Source organism: Phocoena phocoena, chromosome 13, assembly GCF_963924675.1.
Source record: "Phocoena phocoena chromosome 13, mPhoPho1.1, whole genome shotgun sequence".
Taxonomy (NCBI): domain Eukaryota; kingdom Metazoa; phylum Chordata; class Mammalia; order Artiodactyla; family Phocoenidae; genus Phocoena; species Phocoena phocoena.
In genome coordinates, this window is record NC_089231.1 from 48,941,281 (window position 1) to 48,963,697 (window position 22,417).

Consider the following 22,417-nt stretch of genomic DNA (forward strand, 5'->3'; position numbering starts at 1 on the left):
ACTGTGGGTAGCGGAGCGAGGGCTGCGTGGCCGTGAGGCGTGTGCGCGCGTGTGAGTGTGAGTGTGAGTGCGGGGACGCGCGCGCTCCCCTCCCCTGTTTAGCCCCCAGGTGGAGTGAGGGTGATGTGTCGGGGTTGTGTGGCGGGGGAGAGGGGAAGACGGGAGGAGGATCCCCAAATGGGGTGGCGGTAGAAAGTGGGCAAGGAAAGACAACCGGGAAAAAAAAAAGAAAGAAAACCATCCGGAGAGGGAGGGAAAAAATTCTCTAAGATCTACATCTGGGTTGGAGGAAAAAGTTTCTGTTGTGTGTTTTTGCAAAGAATAAATATGCAAAACCATGCGGTGCTTCTTTTTTCCTTTCTTTGGGAGAAGAGAAAAGTCATCCCGGAGAGGGGGGAGCAGCCTCCGGTCATTACAAGCGTGGCCCGGGGTCCCGGCCGCGCCAGGGCGAGGACACAACAGCCGCCGCCGCCTCCTCCCCGCCCGGCGTCCCGCTCGGGTTCGCCTAGGCGCGCAGCTCGTGTAAACAATCGCGAGGAGCCGGCCCGCGGGCGCCCAGGGCCCCGGCCCCCCCCCCACCCCGCTCCAGCCCCAGAGCACCCTTCTCGGCCGTTCGGAGAAAGTTGACCACCCCTCGCCCCTGCTCCTCCCGCCGACCCCTTTGGTCTTTTGCTTTGCGTGATGGGGTCCAGCTCCCCGTCGTCCCCGGTAGAGAGGGAAGTTTGCGGGTTGCCTGTGGGGGGAGTAGGGGGGGCGCGCTGGCTGGCTGCAGCGGCGTGGTTGGGGGCGGGGGAACCAGAAGTTATTGATCTGGTGGCTGTGGTGGAATGTGGCGAGGAGAGTCACGTGGTGGCCTCCTCCTCCTCCTCTTCGGCCTCCTCCTCCTCCTCGTCTACCTTCCCGAGCCTCCTCCTGGGGAAACTGGGGGCGGCCGGCCGCTGGAAGCCGGGAGGTCTGGCGCTCAGAGGCCGAGAGCGGGGAGGGCGAGCCGCGGAGCGCGAGGACCGGAGGAGGTGCGGGCCCGCGGGGCGTGGAATCGGGGCAAGGGCACGGGGGCTACGGCGGTCGGCGGCTGAGGGCCCGCGACCCCAGAGGCGGAGGACAAAGGGCGGCTTGTGCGCCCGCCGGGGCCCGCGGGGTCCCGCCGAGGTCCGCGCGGCCCGGCCCCGCCCTCTGGTCCCCGGCGACGGCGCAGCATCCTCTTCCTCCTCAGCGGCTCGGGCCCCGGCGCCCAGTCGCCCTTGTTACTGCCACCCGGACTCCCGACTCGGCCGCTGGTCGGGGGAGGGGTGGGGAGAGCCGGGCGCCTCACGCTCCCGGCCCCGGCCCCCGCCTATGTGTATTTATGAACTCGATTAACGGAGCCCTCACCGCACACACAAAGCCCTTTCTTCTCCAGGGAAGGGACGGGGTGGGGGAGGGCCTCGCAGACTGGAACGCTTTCTTTTTTTTCTTGAACCACAGAAGTTTTAGTTTGAAAACGAGATGAATCATTGACGTGTGTCTTGACACAGTTTTTGTGGTCATTTCCATTCACGTGAGCCACACATTTTCTGGGAAAACCTAGACCAAGGGCCTGAAAGATGCAAGCGCGGAGAGTGAAAAAATAAACGCCACGGGCGTGCGCGGGTGTCAGGGTAACGGCGGACGACGCTCGCGTTGGGGGAACTTGCCGTGAGACTCTCAGCTTCCTTAAAAGTCACGCTGAGCGGAGTACCAGGACGAACCTCTTCCTCGTCACTTGGAAAGAACTTTCCGAGTTTGATAGGGGAGCGCTTGGTGTCAGCCTGGTTTTAAGGGCTGCTGGGGGCTTTTTATTTTTAAAAAGTTTATTGAAGTTTGCACAGTCGGTAGTTTTGCTCATCTGCAGTTTCTGGGCATTCAGCTCGCCTGCCTTTGGAATGAATTCACGGTGAAAGTTCTGTTGATTGTGGTGCATGTGCTACCCCGGGCTTCCTAAAGAAGATTTATTCTCATGCACGTAGGATTTTATGGGCGGTCAGTGAAGCTGTCAGTTGGCGGTACTCGCAGGGCAGTCTTTGACAAGTCGGATTGCAGAATAACTGGCACGGAGACTTGTGCAGTCCTTAAGTTAATAAGCAAAAAAATGGCAAGTGAAAATGAGTAGAGGGCATTTTATTCTTTTGTTATATTGTCACATCGCAAAAATATTCCGGTACCTTCTCCATGAAGACACAGCATCTGTGTTTCAACTGCCAAGTTCTAAATAAAATATTTACGTTAAAAACAAAGATTTAGCTTCCATTTTCTGGGTGGGCACGGAACACAGTGGTGGTCTCCTCTGTCAGATGCTTGGAAGGCTCCCAGAAGAGCGAATGGCCTCAGGTGGGCTAGCTGAGCTTTGGGGTGAGAAGCTGAAGACAGGAATAAAAATAGTACAGTCCTCACTGAAGAGTGGATTTGTTTTTCTTCAGGGTATGCATTTACCTGGAAAAACACATATTTAGATGAGCTATGTCAGATGAGTAATTGTGATATTAGTAGCGGTCTTGGAGCAGTAGAATGGCCTTCTAGGTGGCTCCTGTTAAATCCCTAGCCTTTTTGTCACTATTTTCCTTCCCCTGTGTCTTCCAGGAAGGGTCTCCATTTTCCAAAATGTGTTCGAGGAGTGTTCTGTCCATTATATTGTTATATTGTTTGGAAGGTCACACTTGGATCCTAGAAAAGCCAGGGAGGTATTATTATGACAAATATTCTGGCATAGTAATAATAATAAGCAATGAGCAATACTTTGCTATCAGCAGGCATAGCAAGGCAGCTTTGATTTGTTTCTTTTATGAAGAACTGATTAGTAGTTTTGCAACTAAGAGATGAAAATGGTGATTTTGTTAGAGGAGTGACAGTATTTCAAAACCTTGCAGATTACTTTTCACCAGTTTGAAGGAGGCATTGGAAACCATGAAAATGCAATGCGCCCTTCTAAATAAAACATGAAGTTCTGCATTCAATCTCCAACTTGTCTCCTACATCCATACTATTTCTTTAACAAACAAGGTTCAAAAGATATTTCTGCTGTGGCTGTCATTTCTGATATCATAATTTGAAACTCGTGTCTCAGGGGAGTAGTTTACATAAGGCAGGTACAAACATTAAAACAAAATGACAGTTAAGTTTGGAGTTTTTGTTTCCAACCAAATCCTTAAAAATAAGGACTATCAAAAATTCTGTTAATAGTTGAATTTATTTGGGGTACTCATAAATTTAGCATTTTGAATGAATATCTACTTTAAATTTTGCATGATCTTTTGTTCATAGCAAACTTTTGTGTAATTGTCCCAATAACCTGCCTCCTGGGAGTGGCTGCCAGGTTTCTGGCTGCAGTGGAGCGTGCTCTGCTTGGTCTCCTTACGTCCTCTAAAGTGCATTAAAGCTGTTAAACACCAAAGAGATTCACTTTTCTATTTGTGAAAGCTGCAAACTATATTTTGAAACATGGAACTGTTTTACCCCTTCTGCTCTCAGAGCCCTAGCATCAAAATTCTCTCAGTCCACACACAAAGTCAAGAAACTTATTCTGTCCTTAATGCTGCGAATCTTCAGAATAACCCTTTCTGTCTAATGAACCGAGAGTTAAAGCCAGTATTTAGAAGCATGGATGGTCGACAATTACCCTCTACCCCATTTGCATTATTTGGCTATTTATCTCAATTCCTGAGAGTAACCACGAGATTTGAATAGATTACCTGCCTGAAAATAGTCCTGCTATCTGCTTGTTTTCTGAAGTAGCAAATCAGTGGCATCAAATTGGTCAGTTATGACCTACTTCTGTCTTTTCTTGCTGGCTCTTTATTCTATTTATTGTGGTGCTTCTCTGATGGAAGTTTCTCTGCCATTTCACCTGATAAAAACAATTTTGGGGGAAATTTACTCCAAAAAGCACTTGTAAGAAGGAAAAAGTGGTCCACTTCATAAAGGTGTGATATGTTCAGTAAGAGCCAAGTTATAAAGCTGGTGAGGAGAGAGCAGAGCACTTAGACATGTAAATGGCCAAGTTAAACACAAGACAGAGTTAGGATATCTGGACCCTCACGTGTTCATAAACCCATACCAGGGGTCTCGAGAGAGAAATGGTGGGAACCAGGGAGAAAGACAGCCCCAAAATACCTTGTTTAACTTGGCTGTCACAGTAGCTAGCCCTTTGTAACTTGGCACATTTTGAAGTTATCACACTTAGAATTGACCTTTTTCCTTTTTCCCATTTACCTTCTTTTGTACTTATAAAGTGTTTTTTTTTTTTTTTTAAGGAGACGTAATTTATTTAGAGGTGGCAAAAATATAATGAGGTGGCAAAAATTCAGCTCTCAATTTAAAGAAGAAATGTAAACTATAGAATTTGAAAGAAAAGGCAATGGGTTTTAAGTCCATAACCTTTCAAAAGTCAGAAAACCTATCTACTAGGCTGTATTCTCCGGTGGAAAAGCTCTTGAAATTGTAGGTGTTAAAAAAGCCACTGCAGGGAGCTTGTACTAGCTTCTAAATTTAATAGAAACATTAAACTCTCCAATCCTTATTTAAACACATTTTTTTTCAAAGTCAAAAATATATTTCCTTATAGGTAGACAGGTGAAGTATAACTAAAAAAAGAAAAAAAAAGTGGTCCTCTTGTACTCTGTGTTTTATTTATTAAAAAACAAAAACAAAAAAAGCAACTCCTTATCACTAGAGGTTCAGTTTTGGTTTTGGAGATGATGCCATAATAAGGAAACTATTGCATTAAGACAGTAATAGTTTGCTTTTAATTAAAACCTGCAATATAGATTTTTGCTCAGAATTATTTTTAGATAAATGAAGCATGACTCCCTTTTTTAATAACTAGGTTTAACCTAAAGTTAAAGTTTTTAAAAAAAATATTGAGAAAATATCTACATATATTCTTTTTCATAATTGTGAGAGCAAAATACTAATTCTGCAGCACACAGCAATGTATGCATTTACTTTTGGATTTAGGTGCTAGAAAGCCTGATTATTGGAAACACTGCAGAAGCTCAGTGTTTGTACCACCTTCAAACAGTTGCAGTTGGACTTTTATGCATCTATCAAGCAGGGACTGTTTCTTCCCTCTACCACCTCTAAATTATACTGACTAGATGTTGAAGTCATTAAATTGATTATAGTCCAATCAGTAGACAATCCTACATAAACAAAAACAGCAATTACAGTTGGCACGAATCCCATGAGTGCTAGTCAAACTTCCAGGACTGATGGTCCAGTGAGTCTTTTCCAAAATGCTGGTTTCACAATTTCAGCAGTTCTGGCAGCATCTTCCTAAAGGGAGGGAACAAAAATTCATAAGATTCCACTTGGCCTTAAAAACAAAAACATCTGTTTGATGCATGAGTGGATTGTTGGCTTTTATTCATCCAGTCAAAAAAGGGTGAAAAATAGGATATTGAACATAAAAGCGTACATGTAAAAATGAAATTACAAAGGGATTTGAGATTAGCAGCTTTTTATAAAGCAAGCTGTTAATAATTTTTCTTTTTTGTTTTGCCAGAGTATTCCCATATCCCTTAAAATCCATTGTAGTTATTGACAGCAGTGATGTCTAATAGTGATGACAGAAGTTTTCAACTTTTTGCTTTCAGTAATTATACTTAGTTCTTTTTGCTTGCTTGTTTGGGTCATTGCAAGTCTTGTAGCATATTTGTAGGATATTTCTTTTCAACTTACAGGAACATTTTTGCTCCCTTCCTTTTATTTTTAAAGGAAGTCAATTTTGAGAATTGGCTAGTCTGGTAAATTCTAGTGAAATACTTGTTCACATAAATCGAAACATAGGATCAAATATACTTGCTTGAGTTTTCATTTTGATGTAAAACCATGCAATGAGGAGAAAGAGGTTTTGATAGTAGAAAAGAGCAATTCTACCAAGATCAATTAAGAATTTTATGAAAGGTATGTTTTTCCTATTAACTGTGCTTTATTAATTCATCTGACAGAATTCACATTGCTGGTTTAATGTCACTAATTCTGTTGCCATAGAATACATTCTTCATGGCTGGATTTAATGAATACCATGTTGAGTTTTTAGTTATTTCATAGAGAAAATAATTTTAAGACTTGCAACATATTTTAGAAGCCTTATGGATTGTTTAAAATGTAAATGTTGTCATTAAGTAATATGTTAAAGAATGCTCTTGAATTGAATGAAATTTTGATACAAAGGCTGATATTCTGGCTAAGTATTTTCCCAGATGTATTTAATTTTTTCTCCACTGACTCCCATTGTGCTGTCAAAGGTTAAAGTTAGTTCTGTGGGGGGGAATGCATGCAAGTTTCTAATCCCATTTCAATTAAATCTGAAATATGTTCCCATTTTTTGTTTGGGGATTACATGGTACACTAGCTAGGATTGCATATACCTTGTTTGCTGTAATGAAAGTGTACTTGTCTGATTTAAAATACGTTCTGCAACAATATTATGACAAAGCAATTAAAACTTAAAGTTAACATTAGTAAATTTAAATAGCCCTGTTATAGTATTAATCAAATAGTGTAAGGAAAGCTTTTAAATGGTTTAAATAATTATGCAACTCTTGGCATAAAAGCCTAACACAAGATAAATCTTTGAAAACTAAGAATTGTGGCTTTTTTTTTTTTTAAACTTTAATTTTAGGCAGCTTGGGCTTTTAGCATGCATCACATTTCACCTCTAGTATAAGTAATTATGCCAGTTTAGTAATTATTAGAGATGAAAGAAATTCAGTAAGACATGAATTCTTTAAAACTTCAGTAGCTTCAGTTTTAGCAGGCATAATGATCAAGTAGCAGTTACCCAGCTGCCTGGGGACCCTGCCACAGCTACAGGCACTGGGCTGATCTTGGGGGTATCATTATTTTGGCAGCACACACTACCGTTGGCATTTCTGTTCTAGATGTCTGATTGCAGAGGTTTATAATTTGGTCATTAAAAAAAAAAAAATCCAGATTCAAAGATTACTGTCTAGAAATTCCCCTTTTTTAGAAACCCCTCCCGAAAAAGGATAAATGCTTACATTTAAAAAGTATTATTTTAAATTGGACACCAGTTTTAATTTCATGGGATAGTAAATGCTTTGAAAAATTCTGAAAAGAAAAATATATACGTAAATTTGTCAGTTGCATGTGTATGTGTCGAACATGTGTTGAGCATGTAAAGTCTTGTTTTCAAATGAAGATGATTTGCTTTGGAAAGCATATACTATTCATGCATGAGCATAGCTGTCTCCCACTGCATGTGGTCAAGTGACTGACATTCAGAATACTCATTTTCATAATTCTGTAGGAATTATGTTTTGGTTTCAATGAAAATTTTTATATGTGTGAAATCAAAAGGTTTCAGTTATCACAACTCTGTATGAGATATATACATAAGCAATATGTATGCACATACAAACATACTCTGACGTTCTATTTAAAATATACTTTGGTTAGCGAATTCATAGTGTTAATCACTTTTTAAGGAAAAAAATGGATTGAACTGGATATTGCCTAATAAAAATTGGTATCATTGTAAAGAATAGAATTTTTTTTAGAAATTAAAATCATCGTACCCTTGAGGTTCATTATTTCACTGAAATTATTTCTCCTTTCTTTCTCAAGATTGACTTTTCCCCAAATTTCTTATCCCATCAGCGCACTATGAGAGATATTTCAAGATGGAAAGTTATTTACCTGACGGGAACGAAGGAGATACGTGGTTCTCATTCTCAAGTATAGACAGTCGCATATATTCATACGGAATACATTTGTGAAAACCTATGAAGAGCTGAAGGGTCAATAAGGTGAACAATAAATTCCTGTACTGAAGGGGTGCTGTGACCAGGACTCTAAAACAATATTACAATTTTTTAAACAATATGTTGACTCTTAGAAACAATTTCTAGCATTTCAAATGTGTTCCTTAATGTTATTCCTTTCCTTTACAATAGAACCAGATTAGGTCTAGTAAGCACGTGAATATGACTAGCTAGTATCTGCTTTCAGCATTCCTGATGATTTAGCGTGTCTCAATTGTTAGAAGTGTTTTAGACATGTGCTTTCTATCACTAGTATCACACTTTTGTCTTTTCTTATTTTTATACATTTAAGGGAGTTAAGTATTCACAAACACCGCTCTACCAAGGACCAGTGAAGCCAAAAGAGAACTTCTGGTTGGGAAGGTGGTGCCGTCATGAGTTCCAGTGAATGTTTTGTTCATTAGCTGTTGTACGGAGTCTGAGATTGCTCTGTGGAGGGTGGCTTGGGGCTGTCAGTGTGTAATATACAAAGTTAGATGTACTTTTTGTGGACATGAGGCAAGGGGTGAAAAAGAACTGTGGACTCAAGGTAATGCATATTCATTCCTGGAAAGAGTTGAGAATAAAAGCAGAAAAAATCAGTTATGGTCATAAGTATTGTGACTTGGATATTAGTGCCAGCAAGGAGATGGCTGTGGAGTGGAAAGGGTGCAGGGGGTGAGCTCTGATTTGCTGCCTGCACTATTTGACAAGTCACCTTACCCTCTGTTCTCCAGGATTCGGATTTCCTCTCCGTAGACTGAGGGGGCTCATTTCATCGTTCAACAAGTTGTTTTTTGTTTGTTTTTCCTAGTGCTTATTTTGTCCCACGCACTGTGCTAGTTCCAAATATTCAGTTGTGTACCAGACATAAGCTTTGCTCTTATGAAGCTTAGAGTTTAGGAAGTTGGATGAGATGTTAAATACTTTCCATTGCTTTTTAATTTAGGGGAAAAAAGCAATGCAAGTGGTGGGAGATATGTGTATATGGTATATTTACTTTTCAGCAAGTTGGGTCTGTTAAAAACATTAGATAAAATGAGTTTCAAAAACATTTTTGGCACCAAACGTTTGGTGAGTTATACTTTTTGAGAATGGTGAGCTTTGTTTTCTCTTATGATTAAAAGGTAGATACGCTCACTTGAACTGAAACCACTAAATACAATAGAATATCTATTTCCAACTCTTTTTGGATTTAGGTCATTGACTTTGCAATATCTTTTAGTCCTCCTAAAAGATCTAGATAATGTTTCTAAAAGCTAATTGTGTGATACTAAAGTAAATTTTTTAAAATTTCAAAGAATTTGTGGCATCCTTGAAATAATTGGAGGCTCTTGGAGAATGTGTATGATATTAATATTAAGAAACAGCAAAACTAAACCTCAATTAAGAGTCCCTAATTGCTATATAAAATCGAGGTGAAACAAGTCATGAGGAATTCATTCCATTAAATATTCAGGAATAGAACACTAAAGAATGAACCAAGTTAGTAATGAAACGTCCATAGCGCAGGTTTAATTATTTTTCCCCAGGGAAATAGGTGAATGCCTTGAAATAAACTTTTACAGAATCATGGATCTTAAGCATAAGACACTTTAGGGATAATGATATTGGTTGTCTTGATGGTCTTCATGTTCAAAGACGTGAGTGCAGTATCAGCGGTGATGGTGGAGTGTAATTGACCAGAGAGAAAGATGATCACATGAAATCCCTTTTGCTTCCTCCAATATCATATATGTCATTTTCATAAGTATTGCATCACTATATCAAATTTTTAATCTTCAAAATAAAACCATTACAAGATAATAACAGCATTTTATAGCTCCCATTAATTGTAACTGTTTTTTATACTTGCTGATTTGCATATTTAAAATCCAATATGAGTATGATGGTCTGGCAGACCCCTGGAATGGCTTCCTAGCTCTGTCTTTGCCTCTGGGTCCCTCAGGCCAGGAGAGGGTCAGCCAGGTACCTGACTCATACTAAGTGCTCAGTAAACTTCTGTGGAACCTAACTCACTTTTTTTTTTTTACCAAAGGAATGTGTTGATGACTTCTGAGTTCCCTTCTCTCTCTAACATCGTAGAATTCTCATATTGAAAAATTGTAATTCTTGCAAGTTGATCAGTAATTCATATTAATGGGGCAGGGATTCTTTTAAAATTGTGAACTTGATTGGGTTGTAGCTGAGAACAAAATCAAACAGCAGAGGTTAGAAGGTCTTACTTTTCACTGTGATTTCTTGTCCAGACCCCCTACTTAGGGAGCTAACACAGAAAGAAACATGAATTACACACTGAACCATTCTCAGGGCCTTTATAAGGATTCTGACTCTGTTCAAACTCTGGAATTTTCATAGAGCAGCTTTCAGCTTCTAGATGAGAACCTTGGGCCAGTGACCAATTGACCCCACTAGGGGTTTGTCGTATCTCAACTGGGAGCAGCCCTAGTAGCAGCAGCTACCTTGAACTAGAGTTTGTCTGTATGCGTGAGTGACTCACCAACTCTATATTTGCCTGGGTCTCGGGTGGGTTTTTGCAGTGGGAATAGGTGTGAATCTGCAGCTGTGCAAGGTCAAAGTGTGTTGCTTTAAGGACAGCATTTTAATTTAGTTTGATTTATGCTGGCTCCTCCTCTTCAATTCGTGTCCATCCATTTGCCCAAATGCTGGTACCATTTTCATAAAGCAACATTTCCCAAACCTTTAATGATTTTCCTCGCTTCGCTCCTCCAGGCTTAGATTGTAGATACTCAGGTTGCTTTGTACGATAATAAAGGCTTGAATATTGTTTTCATTTCTTAAGATTCATCTCACATCTTCTGTGGGGCTTTTTCTGACCCACCCGAGTTAAAATGACTCCTCTCTTTATTATCCCTTCCATATCTCATATGTCATAGAAACTATGACAATACCTTGGTGTTCTGGTTTCTCGATAAGCTTTTTGAGAGCAGAGTTCTGTGTTTCTTTTCTTTGAATCCCCATAGCCTAAAATTAGGTGGTAAACAAACAAGCATACAAATGCACAAACAAATGCATTAATGCACTCATGTGTTTAATCAACAAATATTTACTGCACATCCATCATTTACCAGTCCTGGAGTGCTAGGAGTTGGGGATGCTATGAAGGAGACAGATAGGGTCTATGCTCTTGGGGAGTCACAGCCAAGCAGTGGAAATACATTAAATGAACAATTCAGTAGATACTAGTAATTTATAATTAGGTGAAGGGAAAGCCCTGGTGTTATGAGAACATTTCCCAGAGATATGAGTGAGGTCAGGGAGGGATCCTGGTGAAAGCACTTTCAAACCAAATCTGAGGTTTAATATGGTTTTTGTTGGTTTTTTTGTTTGTTTTTGCGGTACGCGGGCCTCTCACTGTTGTGGCCTCTCCCGTTGCGGAGCACAGGCTCCGGGCGCGCAGGCTCAGCGGCCATGGCTCACAGGCCCAGCCGCTCCGCGGCATGTGGGATCTTCCCGGACCGGGGCACGAACCCGTGTCCCCTGCATCGGCAGGCGGACTCTCAACCGCTGCGCCACCAGGGAAGCCCTTAATATGATTTTGAATGGAAACCATTGAGCGTGCTCATGCATGCTACAGGAATTCTTATTGAGTACCAATTATGTGTCAGGTGCTAAGGATACAGTAAGGAAAAAGTCAGACCCAGTTGCCCATGGGTTTCACAGAGCTAACAGTCTATGAAGACATTTTCGATGACTCTTTGTGTCCCTATTAATGTTGTTTAACTCCAAACTGTACTTAGTTTTGCAACAATGGTATACATTCAGTTCATACAAATGGTACCTATTATTTGCACATGACTAACTTGTGTACAAGTTCTGGCCATCGTTTGTACATGGGCCTGGTTATTCCACTCTAAGTAAACTAACTATATTTCTTGAGTTTTTCATCACTTAGATCTATTTATTCCAAATATCTGAATTTCTTATAATTCTTATAATGCTGTCTAAATATGGGATAAACTCACTCATTTTGGCATCATAAGAGAATTTAACAACTCTCCTCTCCATTTAACCTCATAGATAATTAGGAAAATATATACAAATCATGTAATATGTTTCTGCTTATGATCTTTACAAATTCTTAGCACATCTTCCACATCAAGGAGCAAATACTAGACTATGACAGTGCATCAACAATTCATGAGCATATTCTGTAAGTGAAAACTTACATAGAAAAACTGCGGAAAGATTATAAAAAACAGTAATCTACCTACCAACGCTCTTCTTTTTTTTTTCACTTTTCAGCTCACATTTTTTAAACATTTCCTGTTGTCTCTATTCATGATGGTATTATTCACAAAGTCCCAAAAGACAGTCTATGACAGGATGTTTGAAGCTACAACCCTTATCACCATCCACATAATTCTCTAAGCCAAGTCTTAGTGAGATGCCTCCATAACCTGGACAGGCTAATAGTGTCCCCCCTACCCCCAGTCTATCTGAAAGTAGAGCGTTCCTGTGAAACCTTTTGTATAGGAACTGGTGTATAGCAAGGAAGCATTTACCTTAGGACACATCTTGCTAACAGATGCACAAAATACATCGAGATAAAGCACAGATGCTCACAGACACAGTTCAAAGCTCTGGTGGCTTGTTGCTGCGATGCCCAGTGTAGTTCCTGGGGAAGGAGTTGGTGGTGCCACTCTTGCTGCTGGCGGGTGAGCAATGCCTCTATAACGGCTGGACTTGCTGCAAAACAAACTCACGAATGCTATTCTTGCTTTCCACCTTCTTTTCTAAAATCGAAAATCCTCTTCGGATTTCTTTCAGTTAGAGAAAGCAGGTACTAATGTAGATCTTTCATAAAATCAAAGTGGTGGAAAGCGAACTTTCAGAAAGCTGGGGATATTGGTGATGTGTTGTCCCTACCAACTGTTCTTTTTTTTTTTTTTTGCGGTACGTGGGCCTCTCACTGTTGTGGCCTCTCCCGTTGCGGAGCACAGGCTCCGGACGCGCAGGCTCAGCGGCCATGGCTCACGGGCCCAGCCGCTCCACGGCATGTGGGATCTTCCCGGACCAGGGCACGAACCCGTGTCCCCTGAATCGGCAGGCAGACTCTCAACCACTGCGCCACCAGGGAAGCCCCAACTGTTCTTTAAATAGGTGTTCCACCGTTATTTAGAGGAGGAGGATTCTACTGGTAATGTCTTCGGCAGCAAACTGGACCATTCTTAGATGGCAATGCATATATGTGGGTATCTTGGGTATCTTTTATTCCCAAACAAAAGTGGGAGCTCTCTATGTTGCCTTCCCTAAGTATATTTCCTAGAAATCCCTCCATATCAACACTTAAGACCTTTCCCTTTATTCTAACAACTGTATCCATTGTATGGTGTTCTATCATTTATTCCTATTTTTTTACTTGTTTATTTTACTATTTACAAATGTTGCTTCAGTGAGCATACACACATCCTTGCTAACATGTGTGATTATATATATGGTGTAAAATTCTAAAGTTGGAATTGCTGGATAAAGGGAACACCCATTTATCATTTTGATAGATATTGCAAATGTGCCCTCCACAGAGGTAATGCCAGTTCACACTGCTGTTAGCAACAGGATTAGAGAGTGCCTGTGTTTAAATACTTTATCTTTACTGATGTGGCTTGTGAAATAAACAAAATGGTATTTCATTGACATTTTAATTAGCATTTCTGTAATTATGAGCATCTTTTCATATGTTTGCACAAGGATTTGTATTTATTTTTCTGTGAATTGCCTTTTTATTTCCTTGACTCTTTTATCTTTTGGTTTGAAAGAGCAGCTCATGTTAATAAGAAAATTGGTCCTTTTTCTGACTTACATGTTGCAAATATTTCCCCCAGTTTTTCTTTTGACTTTGTGGGTGGTAATTTTTTTTCTTCTGCCATACAGAAGTTTAAATGTTTTAATTTTCAGTTTTGTCAGGCTTTCCCTCTAACTACTAGAGTTTGTGTCTGACATAGAAAGGTTTTTTCTTTTTTCTGATCATTCTTTTAGTTCTGTCTTCTCATTACACTGGCTTCAGAGCCCTGTCTGCCCCCCTTCACCCTTCTAGGTCCAGCACCCAAGCATATGTGTGGAAATATAATAGGTGCTTAGCAAACATTTAGTAAATGGGTCAATAAAGTATGGTGGTTAAGAGCGTGGGTGTTAAGTCAGACTTCCTGGGTTGAAATTTCAGTCTGTGGACCTTGGGCAAATTACGAAATCACTTGGAACTACAGTTTCTGTATCTGTAAGTGAGGGTAATAATAGTACCTAATTCATAGGGTTGTTGTGAGAATTCAGAGTTAATTCATGTAAGCGCTTAGAATAGTCTCTGTCAGGTAAGAAATACCTAGTAAATGTTTCTTACTCTCACTCTCAAAGGTCTTCTCCTTTTTGTGGGGAAACCCTTCATCCCATGGGCTGCAAGTCTTTTCTGTGGATTTCTAGGTACCCGTGTGGCTGGACACAGCTTTCAGAGGCCTGCCTTGGATGGGTCCCTTGTGGACGTCTTCCCTGGGTTCAGTCACCATGACCAGTCCCTTCCCACTGGCCAAAGCAGCCCTTGATTCCAAGCTCCACTTTGCTTTGCCAATGTAGAGAGAGTTCTGAAGGAAAAAATCCTGCAGAAATTCCAATTAAAAGAATGGAAACATAAAGTGGAGCTAATTCATTTTAGAGCCTCTGCCATCTTCTTGGTAAGTCAGGTCTTTGTGGTTCTTTGCAAAAGGGCCATCACTAAATGCTAATTTGCAAAGGTAGGCTAATCGTTCTTGGGAGAGGAGGTAGAGACAAATAATTCACTTATCATTATGAAGGTTTAATCATAGTAGATTGATTAATAATCCTTAAATTAAAAAGGTTAAAAAAAAAAAGGTAAATCTGGGCTTGAGTTTATAAAGGAATTAGCTGAACAAGGGGATGATTTTCTACATCACCATACCCATCAGTAAATTGATCGAGAAGCATTTTCTTCTAGGCTTCAGAGAGGGATTCTGTGTTGTCTACAAGTGGTACAAGTAGAGGGTGTAAAGATGGAATGTGTCTTGCTGGCTGGCTGCTACCTACCAGTCCGTGCTTGGCTGTGTCTAGCCACTGCTTTAATTTTATGTGAAACCTTATTTTGGGGCAGATTGTCTGAATTTTCTCTGCTCTTCATTTCTTCTTCAGTCTCTTCTGCAGTAAGCCCTAACTGTTCAGTTTGCTGTATTTTTATTTCCCCTCGCATTCCGTTGCTCATTTAGTCACCAGTCCTCTCTGTGTTTAGTTCATGAAATCACCCAGTCCCCACTCCCAGATTGCTGGGCTCCGACTGTCCCTTCAGGCTTTAGAAACCCAGCCTGTGCTGTTGCCCACTCGTTGACCTCAGTACTCATTTGTCTGATACTCTGGGCAGACACTACCATGTCTTTTTATTTTTTTTTTTTTTTTTTTTTTTTTTTATGCGTTACGCGGGCCTCTCACTGTTGTGGCCTCTCCCGTTGCGGAGGACAGGCTCCGGACGCGCAGGCTCAGCGGCCATGGCTCACGGGCCCAGCCGCTCCGCGGCATGTGGGATCTTCCCAGACCGGGGCACGAACCCGTGTCCCCTGCATCGGCAGGCGGACTCTCAACCACTGCGCCACCAGGGAAGCCCATGTCTTTTTATTTTAACTAAATTATAACCGTCATAAAGTTGTCTTTCTATATGGACAAAGCCTAAAACCTTAATACATCCAATCAGATGACTTTCAAATATCCATTTATACTTTTTCCTTCAACTTTAATGCTAAATGAAGTGAAAGAAATAGTAATCGAAAATCAGGGTGGAGAGAGTCAAGAGGATTGTGCGAGGCCACTTTTAATGAGTGGAATACCCTTAAATGATAGTAAGTGACAAAGGAAGTTCCACTTTGAGATAATTTGAAATAGATATCCTAGAAGACTCTTTAGAAAGGGCAGTGGTAGCCTTTCAGTTTCCTAACAGGTTGGCCCTGGCTGGGGCTGGATGTCTTGTTAGAGAAGAGGCGAGAGGCCAGGGAAGTGCAGTGGCCCGAGCGGGGCAAGGATGCTGGAGCACCCATCTACCCTGACGTCTCCAAGACCGGAAGAGCTTCTGTGCCCCATCTCAAGTCACCAGGACTTTGTGATAGAATAGGGAAGAGTCTCAGTCTCTTGATTTCTGATTCTAGGAATTGCCTCTCACAGCTGTACACATTCTAGGCTGTAGAAGGTAAAGTGGCTTTCCCCATCCCTCTCAGCCTCTCAACAAAAGCCAGAATCCTAGACCTCCTGCCCTGTGAGAGTCACCTTCCTTAGTCTAGTGTTAGCTGTCAAGGTCTCAGGCTTTTGTCCCCTCTCAGTGTGTCCCAATGAGTTGACCTGAGGGATACCATGCCTAATGACCTGGTTTTGAATCCTGCATGTTATGAAACCTACTAAGCCTCAGCTTTCTTACCAATAAAATGGTAAGAATCTATTTCACAGGGCTGTTGTATTAGGTAACACATGTAAGATGCCCAACAGGTAACTTAACAGCCTCTTAGAAAGTTTGTAAGTAGTACCAGCTTTTGATTATGGGTGAAGTCCACGGGGAAGCTGAGGAAGCAGACACAGTTCTTCTTCATCTTTCCCTCTTCTGCAAAGTCCTGAGGTGTGCACGGCACAGTCTGTGGCTGCCTTGTCTCTGTGTAGAACAGAAACTATTCCCCCTCCTGGAGAAGGCCTAAGAGGAATGGTGTAAGTTTTTTTATTCAACTTTTAGTAACCATTCTCTAGAATGAAAGGGGGGTAATGGAGCTGGAGCTCTGGTGAGTTCAATCATTATGGCAAATACTTTGTATTTGGGCACCTCTTTAATGTTTCTAAAGACACTGTGTATCTATTTCATTTGATCTTAAGTGAATCTTGTCAGTTATCATTGTCTCAGTTTTATAGACGAGGAAACTGAGGCACAGACACAGCTGTATCTCATCCCATTAGCACGGCTGAAGCAGAAAAAGAATGTAGATTTCCTGACTTGAAAACAGGTAGACTTGGGTCTCAGAATTTTCTAATAGAAGAAGCCAAGGCCAATCTTAAGCCCAGTCAAGAGGTGGAAATAATGAATCCTCTGGCCACCACATTCGCCCCTCTTGTGTTCCTTTTGCTTTAAGCATTTTGATCTCAGTTCCCTCTGCTGTTCCACCCCCAAGCCCCAAAAGTTACTTCTACAAGAAAAAAAAAAATGATATTAGTCAGTTACACCTGAGAGAGAATTGAAAGCAGTGGAAACCTGACAAATCCCTAATTGTGTGATTAAAGGCTTTGGCTTCAGATACAAGAATCGTGTGCCTCAGAAAGCTGATCTGGGAGGTATTTTAGAGAAGGTCGGGGTGGGGTGCGGTGCTGGAGTGAGGGACCCATTAGAGAAGGTCAGGGTGGGGTGGGGTGCGGTGCTGGAGTGAGGGACCCAGGAGTGTTTTCCCATTGCTGGTGAGCTCTCAGCAGAAATACTTACAGAGGTTGAGTGGACTTTCAAAGGTGTTCTGGTTGCTGTCACTGAAAGGTCAGGAGATTTGCTTAGGTCGAGCCCTCCACCAGTTTGAGTGATAGGAGAAGTGACCGATGACTGTGCCTGGAACATTGGAGCAATGCAGCTGACTTTGGGCTGAATAGTTCCTGGTAATGTCACGTTGGGTGTTTTAAATACACTGTGTGGAGAAGCTAGGGGAAAAAACAATTCACATTTCCCACTGGCAGGTTACCATCCTGAAGCAATGTCTGCTTTCTTTCATTTGAAATATGCCACTTTTCCATGCAAATTTGCTTTGTTGTTGTGACAAGATGGACACACGTGTTGGATGTGGGCTGTCCCGAGGACTGGTGGGACATCGATGCCATCTATGGAGGGAATCGGGCACGACCCGTCACCATCCCTGAAGAAATGATGCCAATTCTGATGTCTTAGAGATGAGAGCTCAGAGATGGTACATACTTTTTTTTTTTTATAGTGTTGGCTAAATACAAACTTTCAAAAGGGTTGGATTTTTTAAAATTGCAAGCAGCAAGTAGTAGAATTGACCAGATTAGTGTCCTTATTATTCTTTTAAGAAAATAGAGTGAGATCTCCTGGCTCACCATCTGAGAACATGTTCCTTCTCCAGTGAAAATTATGTTTCTGAATGTTATATATATGTGTATATTTATGTATATATTTTCTGCTTATTAAAGCACATGGTAAAAAACCAAAATGGTTAAATATGGTTACTTATCAGCCATTCTGCCCTATGTGTGATTGATTTAGTTGATTTTACTTTATGCATATTTGGGGATTATCTGATAATAAATCATCATTTAAAATGTTTATGTGTAATATATACTATTTATATCTATATCTATGCTCATTATCTTGACAAGTCAGGATTGAAACAATGTAAGTGGGGATATATTTCCACAAACGACTATTAATTTATAGTTACTAAGATAATGGCATACACGTTCACTTTCAGTTCTATCTGGGTAGCTCTGTAAATTGTGTATTGATTATGCTAATGGCCCTGGTGTCTTTATTACTTGTCTGCAGATACATGCAGATGGAATGCACATTTGGCAAGGTTGTCATTCTGTAGGAAAAGGTGCCTTATTAAAATCTGTTTTTTGGAGATATTGCATTAGAACTAAAGCAAAACATTAAACTCATGGAAACATAAGCAGTTCTTGTGTTCTAGGAAATGAAAAGTGCAGTTAAAAAGTTAAAAAATGATGCTCTTTTATTCCCTTTGTTTCAAATTCCTTAAGGAAAGTGTTTCAGAAATGATACTAAATCAATAATGATCTATTTTTATAGTTTATTTTTGGTTGTGTGGCCTTTCTTGTTTTGTTGATCAGGCTGAAGGAACCTTAGACATTTAGGGTTGCCTATATTTTAAAATTTATTGGCCCAACTAAAGGAGAACAAAATGAATTTTTTCCAATTGTACATAAATTTTCTTGTATTTTGTAATAGCTCATAAGTCATAAATCACAGCCTCACTTTTTGTTCTGATCTTTCTTTATACAAACATGTACCTTATTTTATAGGATTTTTCTCTTTCCTTCTTTCTTTTTCGCTGAGCCATCATGTTACCAAATAAGTTGTTTAGAAACTACTTTCTTATCTTCCTGAATGGGATCATTTCTTAGAAATGTGGGCTGTACACTTACTTGTGTGCCAGCTCATAAGGAAAGAAAAAAAAATCTTTAAAAAAATGTTGTTTTAAAATTATTTTCCACTTTATTTTAGTGACAGTTTGATCCCCAGTTTGTTTGAGAACCAGTTGGAGCTTTGGAAGGGGAAAAAGGAAAAAAATAAGCAAAATGTTTCATGTTCCTGAGCTATGTGATTCCATTTAGTGGCATAATAATGCTCCATCCAGATCTTGTGTTTAATTCACAGCCTTTAGGCAAAACCAGTTGTCCCGTCTTTCAAATATATCATTGCAATTAAGAAGAGGAACTTGCCAAATTAAAACAAAAGCAAAAACAAAGTCACTAATGAAGAGAATGGAGTGGTAATATTTGAATGATTTTTGTGAATGAGTTTGGAGTTTATCATCTCAAAATTTAAAGATGATCATTGTTACGTTGCAGCAAACGGATATTTCTTGTTCAAAGCGAAACTTTCTCCCTAAGCTAGTGTTTCAGTGATTGTTGACATAGGTGACTTTGTGTCCAATTAAGAAATATTGTTACAATTGGATTGGTGTTATCTAAAATAGCTGAAGTCATAAGAACAGTTGGTAGAAGTATCAGAAAGTATGACGCCTGGAATATAAAACTTTTCTTCCCAGATTTTCTTTGGCTGGGATGGAGTAATGCTTCCTCGCTGTGCCACTATACCTGAGGCTTATTGGTTACATTTAAAGAAGAAATAACTAGACTTTTCCCCAGATATCCAAATGCCTGAATCCTACTTTCAAAACGTGTTTCCTTCATTGTTGTAGTTGCCCTAAGAAGCATTTTTCAAGGTACCTGGTCATTATGTGCTAAAAACTATGCATAAATCTTTTAAAAAAATAATTTGTTTTCCTTCAGAGTGGATTTTTAGCAGTTTTAAAATCACTTGGCTGTAGCAAATTAGACCTGTATATCTGGATATTAAAAATATTTTTATGTAATATTTTTTCTGATATAAAATGGAAGAAAGGGTCCATGAGGCTTGGTTTAATATTGAGCATAAGGATGTAGAAGTTGGTTTTGTTTGTTTGTTTGTTTTTGTAGGGAGTTAGGGACTATACTCAGATGTTATCAACAGCCCCTTCTCAGTGAGCCAGCGATGTTGAGCATGAAGGTATCAGGGTAACTGGAAGAATCAAGAGTCTCAAATCTGGTGAGAAGAAAGGTGTATGTCAAGAAGCCTTACCAAACAAAACAAAAACAACGATAAAAAGACATTGGAGAGTTCACTGGAAACCCTTCATCTAGGGGAAAAACAAAACCAAACCTTTGCAGGGTAATTTTTTTCTTTTTCTATTAGGTTAGATCATTTTGAGTTTGTGTCCCCATTTTAGTGTTTCCATCTCATATTTGCCCTGTTGACTTGTTATCATTTTTTGTGGTTTCTCGCACTATTTTCTTCCACATGAAGGCTAAGCCTTTTAATGTGAATGTTCTAATGTTTTCATTTGGCTTTATATTATTGACAGTAGTGGTCTAGTGTTATTACCTTGTCTTTCAAAAAGGATCATGAACTACATGTGGAATCATGTTAACTTAAACTAAGGGTTAATTTTTTTCCCTAAAAGATGGAATAAAAGCGAGTTATTAGAATCAGTACCTGTTTTTGTTCTTAGTCAAATTTTGCATTTATGTTCCCTTGGCTTTGTGTGTGTTTGAAATAAGATGAAAGTAAAGGGAATCTCACCAAAAACCTCTTAAGTCCCAGGAAGTGTCACCGGGGCCTTTGCAAATCTCTCGCACTAGATGAAAAAGTTAGCTGGTGTGATTGTGATATTTCTGTCCAGTCTGTCTCCACCTTTGGCTTTATTGGGATTGTGGATAAAAGGCAAAATCTGGGTGTGAAGATAGTGAAGAAAGCAAGTCATTAATTAGCCTTGGTTGATACATCTATTTTAAAGCCAAGATAGCAGGTTCATCTCTGGGACTGGCTCCACCATGCCCAATGCCTGGCTGTCACTGAGACAGCTCCCCATTTTCTTAGGGTCACAGTCAGTCCTAAGTCCTCCGAATCCTGTTTCTGGGATGCCTCCCATGACCTCCTTTCTGCTATTGATTTAGCTTGCTCTCTTGGACTTCTTCCCTGCATTATGTCAGACCCTACATAGTGGTCTCCCTGCTTCCAGGTCTGGTCTCTTTCCAAACCATCTTCTTAATCACCAGTGGGGCATCTATCTAAAATGTAAATGTGATCAGTCGCTCTCCTTAAAATCCTTCAATGATTTCTCATAGCGCCAAGGTTAACATTTGAACATTTAGTTCACAGTAGTTCCTTCGTGATCTGCCCAATTTTCTAGCCTTGTCCCTGCCACTGCTCCCCTTTCTTTCCTCTCTATCCAGAGCCCTTCATTTGAGTTGCACAGAAGAGCTTGCACTTCCTGGAAAGCATCATGTTTTGCATCTCTGCCTTTACATATGTTTCCTCTTTTTGGAGAGCCATCTTCTACTTGCCCTCAGTGCTACCCATTCTTTAAAACTTAGCCCAATTTTGCTACTCTTAGTGTAACATTTTCCTGCTCTGCACCATCTGATTTAAAACCCTGTGGGCTGGGCTTCCCTGGTGGCACAGTGGTTAAGAATCCGCCTGCCAAGGCAGGGGACACGGGTTCAAGCCCTGGTCCAGGAAGATCCCACATGCTGCGGAGCAACTAAGCCCGTGTGCCACAACTACTGAGCCTGTGCTCTAGAGCCTGCATGCCACAACTGCTGAGCCCGCGTGATACAACTACTGAAGCCCGTGTCCCTAGAGCCCATGCTCTGCAACAAGAGAAGCCACCACAATGAGAAGCCCATGCATTGCAACGAAGAGTAGTCCCTGCTCGCCGCAACTAGAGAAAGCCCGTGCACAGCAACAAAGACCCAACGCAGCCAAAAATAAATAAAAATTAAAAAATTATATTAAGAAAGAAAAGCCTGTGGGCTTTTAAAAGTCTGTGGGCTCCTCCATCCGAGCAGTTATCCCTCCTTCTTCAGTCATTGGTTTACTCATCTCTCTCTCCCCCTTCCCCAGTGCTTGCCAGCCCTTCTCATGTCATGGCACACGCAGAAAAATGATGTTTTGAAGGGAAACACTTGGATAAATGGAGAGGCAACTGGCCTGCCGTTTCCAGTTATCTCAAGCGGTACGTGGCCACTTCGAGGGCGGAAAGGATCAATATCCTTGAACACCTGAACCCGCTTTTGACCCGCTGGTTGGGAAGCTCTGCAGCAGATTGCAAGCTCCTTGGGACAAGGACCAGGTCTTAGACTTTGCATCTCGAGGGCCTTAGCCAAATGCCAATTACTGTGTGGGTGCTCAGAAAATGTTTGTTTACTGAAGGTGTGACAAGGCAACCACAGTCACTCGAAGGTTAAATGACTAAGGCAGGGATCTGTTTATAAATACTCTGTATGAAAGTTGGAGTGCTAAGATGGCTTTTCTTCTACATTTCATGTTAAAGATAAAGAGGGATGAAGAAGAGGAAAGAAATTTGAGT

At 40.8% G+C, this 22,417-nt stretch overlaps 1 protein-coding gene across 1 annotated transcript in view; it reads left to right on the forward strand.

Annotated features, from left to right (window-relative positions):
• Positions 1-22,417, forward strand: part of ZNF521 (zinc finger protein 521) — a 282,046-nt gene that overhangs the window by 95 nt on the left and 259,534 nt on the right. The window lies entirely within an intron of this gene.